The following is an 18,064-nucleotide window of genomic DNA, read 5'->3' as shown; positions in this document are numbered from 1 at the left end:
TGTTTGGGTTTGAGGTAGATCCTGGATTGCACTTAAATTCAAAAAGTGATCTCATGCTTTAAAAAGTTGGAGACCCCCTGCTATAATAGGTCATAGTGAAAGTTGAACTGTTAGACTGGAAGGAAGTTACTAGTGGAGTTCCTGGATCGGTCTTGGGACCAATCTTGTTTAATATTTTTCTTTCTTACTTTGGCACAAAAAGTGGGAGTGTGCTAATAAAATTTGCAGATGGCACAAGGCTGGGAGGTTTTGCCAGTAAAGAATATCCTACATGAAGATCTAGGCAACTTTATCAACTGGAGTACTAGAAATGGGATGACATTGAATAATGCAAAACCCAAGATTTTAGGGACTAACAATAAGGATTTTTGCTATTTAGCTGGGGATGTCTCAGTGGGAAGTGACAGGAGGAGAAAGATCTTGTGTAGTGGCTGATCACAGGATGACTGTGATCCACCAATGGCTTTAAGCTGGTGGCATAAGTTAGAGCTGCTCCTCTGCAACTTTAATTTACACCAGGACCTGGTAGTTCAGGATGAGCGAGCTGCAACTGACTACCTAAGTGGTTCCCAACCACCAGTCTACAGCCCAGCACAATACTGGCTGCCGAGCCGTGGCGGTTCTGGGGGCCAGGCCTGGGATACACCGCCCTCACCTCCCATTCCACCATAACTGTTGGGAGAGGTGTGTCCTGCCCTGCCTCTCAGCCAACAAGTGCTGGGCAGGGGTGGGGTCTTTTACCGGATATGGAAGACCAGTTTGCTGAGCAGCTGGAGGAGTGCATGGAGCCTGGAATGGCAGCCTTAGAGCAGTCGTCGTGACCTGGGCAGCAGTGCTCAACTGGCAACTGGGAGGCAGCTCAGGGTGAGGGGGGCAGGGCAGGCACCGGAGGCTCTGGGGGCAGGACTAATTCAGGGAGGCTCTGGAGGGGTTGGGAGGCTGGCACTGAGGCATTTGGGATGGGTGGCTCCGAGGACAGGAGGCTGGCACTGGGGGGGTTGGGTGCAGATGACTCTGGGGTCAGGGGCTGGCACTGCATGGTGGTAGAGGGGTGGGAAGCTCTAGGGGATAGGGCTGGCACTGGGGGGGGCTCTGGGGCCGGGGTGGACCCCAGTCCTGGCCCCCAGAACTGCTGTAAACAGCTGGCTTCAGCTGTGGCAAATATGCAAATAAAACGATACCAGTCCAACAAAAGTTTGTGAGTGGGTTTGCCTGTCCACGGTATAAATGGGGGGCGGAAACCACTGGACTACCTGATGCTCTCCTTTCCCTGCCAAGTTTGGGCAGTAGGAATCTGCCTTGATGAGTTCAGCGATCTGTTTATTCTCATAGAGCTAGTCTCCCACCAACCACAAAATCCTCTCTTTCATCTCGGCCCATCCCCTGTGCATCCTCCTCATAGAAACTCACTTGATATTGTTTTCCTACAGGTTCCTTCCCTTGCTGTCTAATGCTGTTCATAAACCTGTGTTGTCTGTATAAAGAACCAGGTGTCATGCTCCCACAGCTGAAAGAGTCCAGTTGGACTTCTGCCAGCAAGTGGGTGTAACAGCTGGCGTGGGAAAGCTTTCCACTTGAGGGGAAGGAAAACTAACAAGAGATTTAGAAATAGGATCGCGCCTGACTCTACCTCTCTATTTGCTAAGTTCATAAACATTTGCCCTTTAATAGTAACCCTCTGCCCTTAAATCATAAATCCCTGGTGCCCACCTTGTCCTTTCATTCAAGGATCTTTAACATCATTACAAATGTTAATTCATTCTCTCTACCCAGACCCTTGTTGATGGGGAACCTGAGCGTGCCCTGTGAGACGGTGACAAAGAAGGGAAACAGAACACAGTAGTTCTACAGCCAGGTCCCTGCTGTAACTCCTGCAATAGTCATACCTCTGGGCTACGTCTAGACTGGCATGATTTTCCAGTAATGCTTTTAACGGAAAAGTTTTCAGTTAAAAGCATTTTCGGAACAGAGCGTCTAGATTGGCACAGACGCTTTTCCGCAAAAGCACTTTTTACGGAAAAGCATCCATGCCAATCTAGATGCGTTTTTCTGCAAAAAAGCCCCGATCGCCATTTTCGCGATTGGGGCTTTTTTGCGCAAAACAAATCTCAGCTGTCTACACTGGCCCTTTTGTGCAAAAGGGGGTGATGAGGCTACCCTCCTTTTGCAGAAGCTGTTTGAGATCATGACTGAAAAGTACTGCTGGAGTGCTGCCAAGGGAGGTTGCCCCCAGGCTCCCACTGTGGGACTGGGCTGTGGAAGTGTGTGAAGTATAACTTTGTCATTGTTCAAAGTGGAAACAAAGGGAAAGCTAATTAATCCTAGGGCAGCAATGCAGCAAGCTGTATAGTTGCTCCCAGAGCTACGTTTTTTTGGCTACTCAGATTGTTGCCGTTTCCCCCTCCACCTGCCCTGGGGTCCTACACGTTCCCATCCCAGAAGCTTTTCCATGTTTATCATCCCACGCCCACTCCTGAATACTTGGCTATGGAATGCAAAATGTTACAGATATTACTTGCAGGCCTAAAGCACTAGCTCAGCTTTGCAGTAGGCTGTCTTGCCAACTACATCTATTATCCTGAATGAGTGCAAAGCGCTTCTCAAAACCAGAGTATGCTGCTATCCCTGTCAGCTCACAGGGGGAAGCTAAGGCTTTGGAATGCACCTGGGGTTTCCCACCAGGTTTGGATTTCCCCCTTTTTTTATAAAGTACTTTAGTGACACAACCTGAAATTGCATTTAATTAAACTCTCCTCTGTCATATTGGTGGCTGATGCTAGTCACACAGCCTGGCAAGAGGAGTTTACACCTGGACACATCTATCCCACCTTTTCCCATCTTTTGCTTCCTGTGGGTTCTTTCTGGCACCCCAGGGCTTGAGTCTCCTCTGTGGGCTGGCTGTCCTTCACACTTGGGTGAGGTGCGTGTGAAACACCCTGGTGGGATGGCAAATTCTGACTGGGTAGCACTTTGCACTACCGTAAGTAAACACATCCTTGGAGAATCAAGCCCTCTGTTCCCAAACCATATTAGTTCCCACACTCACGGCCTCAAGCACATATCTAACTTGATGAAGCATGTCAGTAGTCTTGCCACAGCACAGCGTGGGAGCCAAGTTATTAATGTACTTTTGCTGGTTTGGGGCCTCCACCAGAGAGGCATCACCAGTGAGCGGCAGTGGTGTCACTAAACACACTCAGCCCACTTTATCCTCTAAAGATAAAATTGCTAGAAAGCTGGGGCATGGGAAATGTACATGCCAGGAGGACCTGTGCTGGCAGAACTGATGATGATGGGCGATCACTTGTTGCTGAGTATGATCATCTTCTATGGGCAGGTCTCGCTGAGTGGCGGCGAACCCCCCTCGCCATCCACACGGTTCTGCGCTCTGTGCATGCACAGATTGTTCTGTGCATGCGCAGATCGCTCCGCGCCAGCTCTTCCGGGGTGTAATCTACTCGCCACGGGTGAGTAGATTACACTATGTGTTGAGCCCTGTCTATGGGAGTTATGGACCCTCAAGTGGCTGATAAGGCCAATCCTTGAACCACAAGTTCTATTACAGTGAGGACAGATGTTTCCAGGTACAGCAGGAGGCTGTTGATTATGACTAGAAGCCAGTCTCCCCTTCCTCCTGTGCCTCTTCTCCTCCTCAGTATGTCGGCAGGCAAATTCAGAATGCAGGGAGCCATTGCGTAGGACTTCACTCTGTTTTGAGCAGTCCTGGGCAAGTGTCTCCCAAGTGTCAACATGATTGTTGCACTTCTTTAAGTTATTCTTTAGCAAGTCCTTATAATGCTTCCATTGTCCTCTCACATTACGGTATTCTTTCAGCTGAGAAAACAGGACCAATTTTGAGAAGTGATGGTCTGGCATCTGAACTGCATGACCAATCCAGTGAAGCTGCTGATGGATGATCATTGTCTCAATACTGGTGGTCTTTGCCTTTTCCAGAACACTGATGTTTGTGCACCTGTCTTTCCACTTATCTTCTAGATCTTGTGGAGGCAGCCTTGATGATACCTCTCAATGACTTTCAAATGATGTCTGTGGGCTGTCCAGGTTTCAGACCTATACATTCTCCCATGTTGGGAGAATGACAACTTGATACACAAGAAGCTTGGTGTGTGTTCAAGTATCATGATCTTCAAAAACCCTGTCCCGTAAATGAGCAAAGGCTGCACTGGCACAGTTCAGATGATGTTAGATCTCTACATCAATATTCGCCTTGGATTAAAGATCTCATCCAAGGCAGAGAAAATGATCGTCCTTATCCAGTGCCTCTTCATTGCTTTTATTAGATGGGGTGCATAGTACCTCATTTGGAGAGGGTGAATGGAGCACTTTGGTTTTTTTGATGTTGAGGGTGAGACCAAGACATGCATAAGCATCAGCAAACACATTCAAGATAGCCTCGCCTGAAGATAGCTGAAGACTCCCAACTGGCTGCACATGGCATTTCAAAGCAGCAGTGCCACATGGAGCCCCAGGTCTGGCCCCAGGCTCCACGCAACATTGCTGCTTTGAAACACCCCTTCTTCTACCCCACCCCCCTTGCTGCTTCTTTCTGATAGAGGCATCGGGGGGGGGGGAGGAAGTGACTAGTTGACTAGTCTATTGACTATCTGATAAGCATGTGCTTATCGGATAGTCGACTAGTCGTTCGCATCTCTACAAGGTGATGGTTCATGGAGAGGACTGATGATGATAACCTCTTAGTAGTGTGTTGTACTTTCAAATGCAAAAGGTTTATTTCTGGAGGCTGAGTGGAGCCCCAGATCAGTGTACAAGAATAGAGGGTTAGGCCATGGCAGGTTATTTCTGCACAAAGATAGACAACCAGATCACCCCTAGGAAGCCTGGCTCCCAGTGGGGGACAGATTAGCAACGCCACTGGTGTATTTATACACTTGAAAGGACTGAGCGCCAATCGGTGGCAGTATCTAAGGTTGGGTTTTGTAGTGCTGCAGTGAAGAGGCTTCTGCGTGTTCAAAGAAGAGAGGTCAGGACTAGATAAACTGCATGTGGTCCCAGTAGCTTTAGTGCCCAGCACAGAATCACTGAGGTGGTAAGAAAAACTTTAACAGCTGCAGTGCTGCTTTTGAGCCTAACAGTAAAGGATGGGTCAGGAGGTCACTGCTTCAGTGCCCCTGGGAAGGAGAGAACTCTTTCCTGGAAGCCTTTGAAAACCTTAACTAAATGAGCGTGACTGCTTTGCTAAATGCTTGAGAAATCCAGATGGTTCAGGTCCCTGGCTTCCCTATAAGCAAGAAACACCAGTAACTGTTTGCATTCCCGTACTCAGTAACATAATTAATGGCACTACTTCCTGGGAAGATTATATATATCAAAATAGTAGCCAATACCTGTGAAAAAAAAACACTGGGGCTGTGTCTACATTGGCACCCTTTTCCGGAAAAGGGATGCTAATGAGACACTTCAGAATTGCAAATTCCGCGGGGGATTTAAATATCCCCCGCGGCATTTGCATGAACATGGCTGCCGCTTTTTTCCGGCTCGGGGTTTTGCCGGAGAAAAGCACCAGTCTAGATGGGATCTTGTGGAAAATAAGCCCTTTTCTGGAAGATCCTTTATTCTACTTTCAATGATAATGATAGACAAGAACTTGAATCAACACTCTGAATCCAAACAACCCTCTCCCCTGCCAGCTTTGCAGGTCGGAAGTCCTGGAACTCAGATCCAGATCTAAATTTCCCCTCCCTGTCTCCTTTCCTCGTACTGGGATGAACCAAAATGCTTGCTGATCCAAACATTTGAGGTATTTATTCACAATGGCTGTGTCTACACTGGCCCCTTCTTCGGAATAGCCATGCTAATTTAGAACTTTGGAATAGGGAAATGCGCGGGGATTTAAATATCCCCCGCGGGATTTAAATAAACATGGCCACCACTTTTTTCCGGCTTGGGGAAAATCCGGAAAAGAGCATCCAGACTGGTGCGATCCTCCGGAATAAAGCCCTATTCCGGAGGATCTTTTATTCCTACTTTATTCTGGATGATCGTGCCAGTCTGGATGCTCTTTTCCGGCTTTTCCCCAAGCCGGAAAAAAAGCGGTGGCCATGTTTATTTAAATCCCGCGGGGGATATTTAAATCCCCCGCACATTTCCCTATTCCAAAGTTCTAAATTAGCATGGCTATTCCAAAGAAGGGACCAGTGTAGACGTAGCCAATATGATTAGGATTTGGCTGCTCAGGTCCATCCCCTAACTGGTATTTCAGGTAAATAGCTGGTGCAATGCATTAGCAGATGTTTAAGCAAGTGCAGAATAAGGATACATCTACACAGCAGTGTTAATTTGACGTTATTCTAAAATAACAAAGAGCATGTCTACACTACAGGCCTTTACTTTGAAATAATGTCGAGCTGGAGGACTTCTTACTCCGACTCATGGTAACTCTCATTTCATGAGGAGTAAGGGAAGTCAAAGGAAGAGTGTTCTTCCTGCTGTGTAGACAGCACCTCAAGCTGAGTTAAGCTATTTCAACTTCAGCTATGCAATTGACGTAGCTGAAGTTTAGCCCTGCTATGTAGACGTGCCCTAAGAGTGCTCCTTATTACACAAAACGTGATCATACTGTTCCTTCTTGCTCGGTTCCCTTTCCTCGTTCTCATTTATCTGTTGGGTCTCGATTATGAATTCCCCATGTCAGGGACTGTTTGTAAAGCACTCGGTGCAATGGGACCACAATGCTTAGCTGGGGATGCAGGTCGTGCTATAATACAACAGAAATTAACTATGTGAGAGGAGTGGAGGGGGAAGACTGCTACATGGGGCCATGGCAGCTGCTGGTGTTGTTGCTATAGCTCCACTGGTGCAAGATGCTGTACAAAAACATAAGAAGGGCAGCCCCTCAGTATCTGAGGCGCTTACACAGTTCTCACCCTGAAGTGTGCTGCTGCTGAGCTCCCTCAATTCACATGGAGCACTCAGCAGCTTTCAGGGACAGGTCGCCCTGCAGTCCAGCCGAGAGACAGGGGGAACTACCACAGCTTTAGAATCTGGAAAGTCTGTCCTTGGATCAGAACCTAACCTGGTGGAGAAAAGCCAAACTAGATAGATCCAAAGGCTGTAGGAAATCAAGGTCAGGCAATTACAAGTTAAGAACGTGTGCATTTTCCTAACAGGGAAAGTGATTAGCCATTGGAACAAAGTAACTGGGGACACGGTGAATTTTCCATCTCTTGAAGTGTTCATCTCAGGCCTGGATGATTTTCTGGAAGATGGGCTTTTGCCACCTATACCAGTTATACCACCCAGTACAGGGGTCACTAGGTGAAATTCCCTGGCCTGTGTTGTTCAGATCAGAGTAGCTGATCATTCTGATCCTTTCTGGTCTTAAAATCTTTGACTGTTTGAGGCCTGACCTCTGTTTTGCTCTGACAAATTACAGCTTCCCAGCTGCTTTGATGTTGTATTGCTTTTTATTTTCCATTCTTCTGGTTGTCCTGGAAACAGAGCAAGAAATACTTTTTAAAAAGATAATTTACTTTCAAGGTGGCATCTTACACAGCACATTCTGCTGCTTAGTTAAACATAACATAACCATTTTAAATTAAATTTCTCTTTAGGGAGGGGCAGAACCATTTACACGAGGGGGAGAGGTTGTTTTGAGAAACATGAAAAATGTCACAAAACTCCAAACTTTCCAAAAGTTCTAATGATTCCATAAAACGTAAGTCCTCAACAAGTCTTCCCTACCCAATTATGGAGCAAGGTGAAAGAAATTAGCATTAGAAGGCAGGAGAAACAAATTGCTTTGAAGGAGGAAAGGAAGACAAATCCTTGTTCAATTGAAGGTAATGGGAATTTTGTTAATGATGTAGGAAGGATGGCTGAAGAACTGGAGTGGTACTTGGGAGTTCAGGTTTAAATTCCTGGCTCTGCCACAGGCTTCCTATATAACTCGAAGGGCCATTTAATCTCTCTGGACTTTCATGTAAAATGGTGATGATAATATTTCCACTGTCTAGTCTCTTTAAGTTGTAAACTCTTTGGAGTCTGGACTGCCTTGCTTTATGAATGTATAGCACCTCAGACAGTGGGGCTGTGATCTTGGTTGGGGACTCTCTAGGTGATGCTGCAATGCAAATAATAATGAGAATGACTTCAGAGCACCAGGTTTTGTCTTTTGTGCAGAAATAAGACTTTTTAAAAAAAAATTTTACTTAACTGGGGGTCACAGGATCATCAGTTAAGTCAATAAAAATTACAAGACCGGTATTGTGCTCTTGGAGAGTATTAGCTTTTAAATTGCACAGTTTACATCGTAACTGGTGTAGCTTCTCTGTGGAAATGAAATGATTCAGATAATTTGGGGGGAAATTATAGCACAGGTTCTACACTTTGGAGATGACTAGGAGTTTGTTTGATTAATGCAGAGGTTTGAACAGAAAAGCCATTCTGTTTCTGACCTGGTCACTAAGGGTATGTCTACACATCAAAGTTATTTCGGGATACCAGAGGTATCCCGAAATAGCTACCCTGCATCTTTTGAACATGTCTGCTATTCCAAAATATAGCAGATGCAATATTTCCCCATCCCTGTAAACCTTGTTGTACGAGGAGTAAGGGATAGCTTGAAATAGCACTTTATTTCAAAATAGACTTGAAATAAGCTACGCAAATTGCGTACCTTATTTTGAGTTTATGGTGCTGTGTAGATGCCCCCTAATTGGGGGATGAGTGAATAAGAATTTGAGCCATGTGGTCAGTCTTCCATGCCACAGGCTGAGAGCGCTGTGGAGACACAGTGCTTGACCTCCTCTGGGAGCAGTAGGAGGTGTCTGACACTGCTGACAAAGAAGCCAGGCATGGCAGGGTTGTGTTTCAGAAGAAGGCATATCCAGTTCTCATAGAGAAAGAGGAGTCAGCTCACTGCGTGGACTTTCAGTGTGGGGAATAATTGGAAAAATGTAAGCTTCCCATCTGTCCTCATGAAAAACAAATCCTCTTACGTTATCCCTGCCACTTCTTCCATGATGCCTGCCAGGGACCCAATCTCCAGCAAAGTCAGCAGAACTGAAACTTTTAAACTGGGCAGAGCTTTCTGGGAGACTTCAGTGAGTCACCAAGTCCTCGGATTCCATGGTGCTCAAATAACATAGAAAAGCCTGTAAAGACATAAATGTGGATTCACAGCATGGTCCTCGGTGAAACAAAACAGATCGGCCTTCGAGGGCACCGACCAGCTGTGTAAAATTGTGATTACCTGGGGTATACATCCCAGATTGCACTTGTTTGCTTTTAAGGCAGCCTGTCACATAATTACATGGTATGGTTTATTTATCACAAGACTTGGGGTCACCCATCCTCACGTCTAGTCTTGGATTACAGCTCTGAGGTGGGCTTCTCTTCATTTCATCCCGACAGAGCACATGACCTCGTAGGTGGAGAGAGTGATTCTTTTTGTCTGTTGATGCAAATACTGATTTGGGAATGCTTGGATTCTGGTATCTGCTCTCCTTTCTAGTAAGGAAAAACCTCCTCTTGGGAACATGCCCTTTCATGTGCTCAGCCAGGATGCTGTGTAATTTATCGTCAGGGTAACTGCTGAGTTAGGAAAGAATGTGACTCAAACTCCAGGAGCATCAGCGGGTCAAGAGAGATACTCCCAAAGTCAGGAAAAATCTTCTATGGCAAGGGGGAAAAAGGGAAGTGTAGTGCAGTAAGTAGTGAGTGGGCACCCCACCACAGATTGCACTGGTGGGTTGATTGGGAAGCAATTGACACATCTGGCACTGTGGACAACCTGATTTTGCACAAGTACTGAGCATAGACGGTTCCACTTACAACCAGCTTAGCACATCTGAAAGTCAGAACGGCAGTATTTAATTGTAGAACTGGTTGAGAAATGGGGGTTTTCCCCGTGGAAAATGTCAATGTTGGCAGAAATTCAAATTCCAAACTGTTTGCTTTGGAAATGCTGGTGTGATGACTCATGGAGATTATAGCTGCCATCCTCCTTAATAGAGCAGGCTCCCTGGACTAAACCTCTTGATGCAATGCAGTCTTCCCAGTTGCAGAAGGGAGGTGGTGTATCATGGGAGAACCTGGCCATTGTGCATTATGGGACATAGTCTGGCCAGGTCTGCAGACCTATATTAGTATAATTACATTACTCAGGAATGTGAAAAATCCACATCCCTGAGTGATGTAGTTATACCGAAATAACCCTCTATACTGACAGTGCTATGTCAAGGGGACAGTTTCACTTGTTGCGCCAGTGCAGCTGTGCCACTGTAGCACTGTACATGAAGACAAGCCTTAAGTACCTTTCTCAGACTTGAAGAAGAGCTTGCTGTATCTCAAAAGCTTCTCTCTCTCCCCAACAGAAGTTGGTCCAATAAAAAGATAATGCGTCACCACCTGGTCTTTCCCAATTAGTTAAACAAAGACAGAGGTAAGCACAGTTCACATTTTAAACTCATCCCAGTGGATGGTCTCAATAACACATCAGCTGCCAAGCTTCAGTAATGCACCCAGATATGGGTCCTGTTCCTTCAAACACTTACATCCATGAATTGTGCTTGTGAGTTGTTGAATGGAATTGCTCATTTGCAGAGGTATTTATGTGCATAAATGTTTGTAGGATTGGGACTAAGGGACCACCCTGAAACTGGTATGTTTTTAGATTTTAAATCTCTTTTGATGCTTCCTTTAAAAGAAAAAGTCAAAGAAGTCTACCATACCTAGGGATAACTCAGACTCTTAGTTTGGTTCTGATTCAAATGTTGAAAGTACTGTAAGTCCAAACCAAAAATCAAGATGGAAATTTCATCGGAATATCACTTTTGTATGTGGTGTGGGGAGGGCAGTTGAAAGGGACAGAAACCTCTGTTTCTTCTAGATTATATGACAGTCCCCTGCCTGGAGTGTTTATAATGTGAAATATGCATTATCTGCTCTTAACACATAACTAATAATAAAAAACTAATCCAAAACAACAAAAACTTAATTAAAAATCAATTAAAGCTGCTGAGTGACAGCAACATACTAACCTAGTCCATCACTAACAAACCACAAGGGACCCGTTAAGTCTGACACAGCTCACCCAACAGGACACAGTATTCTAGTCAAGTCTAAAGTGAGGCATAGATAGAGATAGGGATACTAATGTAATGTAGCCCAACCATCCTACAACTGCCACAATAATTGTGATCCAGGGTGAAGACTTTCCTTTCTCCAGTAATCTCAAAATATAAATGCATCACAAAAATCTTCTGGGGTATCGAAAAACACCTAGAAAGTGCACTTGTTCCAGTCAATGACACATGGCCCCAGATTCTCTGTTGCATTCCATGGTACAGAAGATAGAGCGGCTGTCAACTGTAAATATCCAGTGGAAAATTCCTCATGTGGAATTCCCTCTGCTGCTGGAGATAGCTGCCCCTTGGCATATGTCAGGGCTACTCAACTTTGGAAGCCCCGGGAGCCACAATGATACTCACAGCACATGCCAAGGGCTGCAACTTAAATGTGGTTGTATATACATGCAAATATATATGCAAATAGCTTCTTTCACACTGAGGGGCATAAATACAAAGATTCAGGCAAGACTACACAACACGCAGGCCCCATTTAAGTCAGTTCTGCTGATACTAATAAAATGCAATATTGATCCGATTTCCACCCATATGACAGCACTTTTAATGAGCAATGGCAGTCCAAAAATTTAACTACCAAAACACGTATTAACGGAAGACCATTATATTGACCCTTTTTTTGTTTTGGCTTCCACCCACGGGCTGCAAACACACGGTCCGCGAGCCATATGCGACCTGCGGACCGTGTGTTGAGTAGCCCTGGCATAGGTGGACAGAGCATGCCAGCAGGATGCGTCAGATATGGTTCATAATGCTATGCTAATCCTGTGCTGGCAGCTCTAACGGATGCTGGCATTAGTGGTGCAGAATTAGAGCCCTGAAAATTAGCTCCAGCATTTCCCCACAATAGAGAGTTGGCCCACAATAGAGAGTCCAGCACGTTTGTTACTTAACAACATGTTCACCCCTGCATTTCTCTGCTGTCACACTGGTGTATTGCAGCTGCACCAAAAATTAACTGGAGTAATTTAATTGTGAATAAAATGCAAAGTATTTGGGGGGGGGGAGGGGATAGTTTTGGATTTTTGCTGGGGGGGGGGGGGGAGCAATCTGTTGTTAAGATCAGACAATGAATTTGGCACTGTGCTTTCCCTGGAGAGTTTACAGTCTTGGATCCCAAACCTGCAAAGACTTACGCTCATGCTGCATGTAAAACACATGACAGTAATTGCATCAAAAGCACTGATTTTGAAGAGGTTATTCGTGTGCCTAATATTAAGCACATTCACATAAGCCTTGGCAGGATCGGGGCTAACTTAGGGTATGTCTACACTACCCTCCTAATTCGAACTAGGAGGGTAATGTAGGCATACCACACTTGCAAATGAAGCCCAGGATTTGAATTTCCCGGGCTTCATTTGCATAAGCCGGGCGCCGCCATTTTTAAATCCCGGCTGGTTCGAACCCTGTGGAACTAGGTAGTTTGGACTAGGCTTCCTAGTTCGAACTACCATTACTACTCATGAGGAGTAACGGTAGTTTGAACTAGGAAGCCTAGTCCGAACTACCTAGTTCGTGCCGCGTGTAGGCGCGCGGCACGGGGTTCGAACCAGCCGGGATTTAAAAATGGCGGCGCCCGGCTTATGCAAATGAAGCCTGGGAAATTCAAATCCCGGGCTTCATTTGCAAGTGTGGTATGCCTACATTACCCCGCTAGTTCGAACTAGCGGGGTAGTGTAGACATACCCTTAGAGAGTTAGATTCTGATGCACTACTCAATGGGAACAAGTGTCTTCCTCTGCAAGTAAGTCCATTGATTTGTGAAATCTGCATGATTATGGGTTCAGAATCTGGCCCACAGAGAAGATTTGGAGACTGTAGGTAGACCTCAGATGTAGACACTGATATTTGTCTTGTGGGCCTCATGAAAAAAATGATTCTTCTGAGTGAGAAAATGGTGAGGTCAGGAGGCACTAGGGACCTTGTAAAATAATACAATAGCCCTTCACAATGCTGAGAGGCACCTATATGTTCTCAAACCTACTCAGCTTGTCTCCCTTCCTCCTTGTATGTTTCTTAAGTCTATGGTGTGTATTCTGCAAAATACCTAAAATGAAGGGCCTGCCCACCCCAATGTCCTTTAGTCAGGTCTCAGACTTTTAAAGCTCTAATCTTAAAGGCTTTGGCAGATGATTGGAGTTTAGAAAACATCAAGTAGGCACATTTCATTCCAGGCAGTCCCTCTCTAAACAGAGATTTTCTCAAACTCTATGTAGGTCTCTGCCAAGAAAGGCGACAGTTTTATGGCACAGCCCTATCGTTGGAAAAACACAGGCTTTTAATTATTTTTATGAAGCAGGTTTATCTTGCTGTGCTTGACAGTAACTCCCTGTTGGCTTTTTTACTCAGTAATAATCCAAATCAACATGCTGCAAGGATTTCCCTTAAAATTCACAGACTAAAGCCTGTAATTAAGGAATCTGGAATCTTATAAGCCTCTTGATATTATCAGACTGACATTTTGTAACTCTGGTTTGAGGAACATTTCAGGTGCTTTTCTGAACAATGCTAATAGAACAGTTTCCCATATACCTCCATAAGAAATGTGAAATCTGAACAATCCAAAACTATCTCATGGTCACATTGAGAACATCCTCTGCTGATCAGGGGCCCAATCCTACAGTTCTGAGATCTTTGAATATAAATTGCTTTGATAGAAAAAGGAGGATGAAGGAAGAAACTGAATAGAAATATGGGGCATGGTCCTGCACTGCTGACATCAGTACAATTTTAAATTGACAAGGAAATACTTTGTCCACACATCTAGCCTGTGGAACTCCTTGTCACAAGGTATCATTGCTCCCAAGAGTATATTCCCAAAAGGACTGGATATTTATATGGACAAAAAGAACATTCAGAGTTATGTCAGCAAAACTGGAAGAGAGTTTGCGAGGGATATAAGTCATTCGATTTATGGGCACAAGCCAACCCCTTAATTATGGAGTTTAGATGAAAACTTTATCTGAGGACAGATTATGTCATAACCACTTACTGGAGGGTTTCTTGCAATTTCATCTCCTCTGAAGTAGCTGGTACTACCACTGGCAGAGGAAGGATCCTTGTCTAGACAGAGCTACTCAGATCCTGTACAACAATTCCTGTGCTCATATTGGGAATTTTCCAGCTGACTTAAACGAAAGCAGCACTGGACTCATAAAGACTCCAGGTGCACTTGACGAAAGCACCAGCTGATTAGTTAGCTGTAGCTCAAATGGCGTAACAGGTTGTTTTCTTACAGGTGCAGCTTAGATTACAGCAGAGCACTTCTCCCTTGTGTGGCCATATCAGCTCCAATTACAGTGTCACCTGGTTGCCAATGAGGCCCTAAGCTTGAGTTCCCCCTGGGAGTATTATCTCTGCCATTGTCCTAAAGCTGCTTTGTTTAAAGAAGCATTAACCTTTTATGGCCTCAAAGTATCTCTGAACCATGGGATTTCTTTAGGCTTTTAAAAAGTTACTATTATTAGTCAATGAAAGCGAATGGCCAGCCCTTCTGTGGCATAAAAAGAGGAGGAAGGTTCCCCTGGAGTAAAACATCAGAGAGTATTCCTTGACTTTGAAATGCTAACAGGGTAAATTTATAGTTAGAATGCAGGATTGGGCCTTGATACTAATGTTGCCTAGATTTAACAATGGAGAAGAAGGTGGCCTCATAATTAAAATCTGTATTCAACTTGAATACTTACTTGCAAATGAGTGCTGGATTTTAGTTCCAAAACTAGTCTATAAAGCACTCATTTTAATGGACAACAGCATTGCAGTCGCATTGCTCTTTATGTATTGCTTTAACAGAGGGCCTGGAGTACCAACTAACTTCTACTAGAAAGGGATTTGTTTTTTAAGTAGAAATGTAAAGTGTGCTCATAGAAGGTACGAGCTTGATGGCCCTGGACGTTTTAAGCAACATTGTTGTAGCTGTATCAGTCCCAGGATATTAGAGAAACACAGTAGTGGAAGTCCGATGGTTGATTGGACCAACTTCTGCTGGTGAAAGAGACAAGCTTTTAGGCTTACACAGAGGTCTTCGTGATGTAGCTGGTAGTGTAGGGATAAACTGCTGTGCTTGCGACAGGAAACTGGAATGGTCAGTTCGTACTTGGAAACCATAAAGTGGCCCAGGTTTGCTGTGGTTCACAAATATAGCCTGAATTTCCAGTTTTGAAGCAAACCCAGAAGGAGGGGGAGTGTCAGTGTAGGCTGGTTTGGGAGATTTCTTTATGGTTCTAAAGAGCTATTCTCAGCCCTTCCCCCCGCCCCTCCCAGGTAGGAGATGAGGTAGAACAAATCTCACAATGAACAGATAACAACAGGAGGTGATTTAAGATACATAGGACACATAACTTTTCCATGACAGTTCAGCATTTTTATATTAACTTTTCATTACACTTTAAAATACACAGAAAAACAAACATAATAAATCATTTTGTAATATATTAACCATATACTATCTAACCTTAGCTAAACTTGAAATGTTTAAATACATATATAATACGAATGGTTTAAAATCATAAAAGTGTCAGACTGGAGGGCGCCTTGAGAGGTCATTTAGTCTAGTCCTTTGGATTTGTGGCAGGGCTAAGTACTTCTCCTAGAGAACATCCTTGACAGGTGTTTAATCTAGCCCACTCTTAAAAATCTACAGTGATGGAGATTCCAGAACCTTTCTGGATAATTTATTCCAGGATGGGAAGTTTTTTGTAATGTCCAACCTAGTCTGCCATTGATGCAATTTAAGTGGATTGCTTCAAAGAGGTTAAGGAGGACAATGTTTCTCCCTCCTTGTAGCAACCTTTTATGTACCTGAAAACTGTTATCATATCCCCCTCTGTCCTCTCTTCTCCAGACAAAACAAACTCAAGTTTTTCAATCTTCCTTCATATATCATGTTTTCTAGACCTTTGGTCATTTTTTTACTGTTCTCCTTTGGACTTTCTCCAGTTCGCCTACATCTTTCTTGAAATGTGGCATCCAGAACTGGACACAACACTTCAGTTGACACCTAATCAACACTGAGTAGAGCTGAAGGATTATTACTTTTGTCCTGTTTACAACACTCCTGCTAATGCATCCCAGAATGATGTTTGCTTTTTTTCTCAACAGTATTACACTGAAGTGTTGACTCATATTTAGCTTGTGGTCCACTATGACCCCTAGATCACTTTCTGCAGTACTTCTTCCTAGGTAGTCATTTCCCATTTTTTATGTGTACAACGAATTGCTTCTTCCTAAGTGGAGTACTTTGCATTTGTTCTTATTGAATTTCAATGTATTTACTTCAGATTACATCGCCAGTTTGCAGGGGGGCTGGAACAATTTTTCTTGTGGTGGCGCTGAGAACCTCTGAACCAAGCTGTAAACCCTGAGTATAATGGAAACCACCTTCAGCACCCCTGGTTCCAGCACCTATGTCAGTTTGACATAAATCTCTTATTTGTATTATACAATGTACAGTTTGTTTATGAAATGCAACTAATTGCAGAAAAATTATTAAGATAACAAAGGAATAGAAACAAAACACAGAGCAAGGAGCTAGAGATGTGGAGAGAAGGGAATGGGCAGAGAGGAGGGGACAGGTTAGCATTTCTGATATGAACCGCCACAGTGAGTCAGATCAGTGGTCCCTCTGTCTAGCCCAGTTTCCTGTCTGCAGGTGGCCAATGCCAGGTGCTTTAGAAGGAATTAACAGAACAGGGCAAATTATCCAGTCATCCATTCCCAGCCTCTGGCAGTCAGAGGCTAGAGACACTGGGAGCATGGGCTTTTATCCCTGACCATCTTGGCTAATAGCCATTGATGGAACCTGTCCTCCGTGAACTTATCTAGTTCTGTTTTTGAACCCAGCTAGACATTTGGCCTTTATGACCACGAGTGAAAGTAACGTACATTTCTTACAGGTATTGTTGCTTCGCACTGGGGTTTGGGGTGGGTGTGGGGGAGCTCTGGGTTGGGGATTGGGGGTTGTCGGTGTCCCTGCTTCTCCACACTGCTTCTGTTCCCTGCCAAATGGGAGCTGTGGGGGAAGCACCCATAAGTGTGGGGACTAAGAGAGCTGCAGCACCCCCTGGGCTTTGGCCCAGTGCCTGGGGTCCTGCCTGCCAGTCCCACTCATCCCTGCTGCTGCCCTGTGCACCAGGGTCTTGGCTGCTGGCCCCATGCCTGGGGCTTTGTTCCTGGTTGTAGCCTCTGCTCTGGGCGTGGTTGTGACCGACGTGGGTAAGGGAGCTGTCTCTAGCTGGCCACTTTCTTACCCATGCAGGGTACGGGCTGACTTTCATCTCTGTTCTTGACATCCCCTGGCAACAAGTTTCACAGGTTGCAATGCACTGTGTGAAGAAGTACTTCCTTATCTTTGTTTTAAACCTGCTGCTCATGAATTTTATTGGGTGACCCCTGGTTCTTGTGTTATGTGAAGGAGTAAATAACAACTTTTCTCCACACCATTCATAATTTTATAGACCTTTATCATGCTCCTCCCCCCTTAGTTGCCTCTTATAAAAAGACTGGGAATTGCCCTATGAGAAATGTTCCAGCCCCACCCCTAATCATTTCTGCTGCCCTACTCTGGACCTTTTCCAATTCTCATGTGTATACTTTTAAAATGGGGCAAACAGAACTGTTCATGATGACATGTGACCATTCCACAGATTACTATAGTGGGTGGGTCGCATCTTGAACCCCTTTTCTAATGGTCCCTAACATTGTTATATCGGTCACTGCCACTGCACATTGAGCAAATGTTTCCAGAGAGCTGTCCACAGTTCTTCCAATATCTCTTTCTTGAGTAGTAACAGGCTGGTTTAGAGGCCATCCTTTTGTATGTGTGGTTAACACTAAGTTTTCCAGCATCTACTGAGTTTTGTGAGATCCCTTTGTTACTCTTTGCAGTCTGCTTTGGACTTAGCTATCTTGAATAATTTTGTATCACCTGCACATTTTGC

The 18,064-nt window shown here is 44.6% G+C and overlaps 1 protein-coding gene across 10 annotated transcripts in view; it reads left to right on the top strand.

The window, feature by feature from the left end:
• Positions 1–18,064, top strand: part of RASSF7 (Ras association domain family member 7) — a 121,892-nt gene that overhangs the window by 33,162 nt on the left and 70,666 nt on the right. The gene's annotated exons all lie outside the window — the stretch shown is intronic.

This window comes from Pelodiscus sinensis, chromosome 5, assembly GCF_052426305.1.
Source record: "Pelodiscus sinensis isolate ZL-2025 chromosome 5, ASM5242630v1, whole genome shotgun sequence".
Classification (NCBI taxonomy): Eukaryota; Metazoa; Chordata; order Testudines; family Trionychidae; genus Pelodiscus; species Pelodiscus sinensis.
This window is presented reverse-complemented; position numbering and strand designations above follow the sequence as displayed.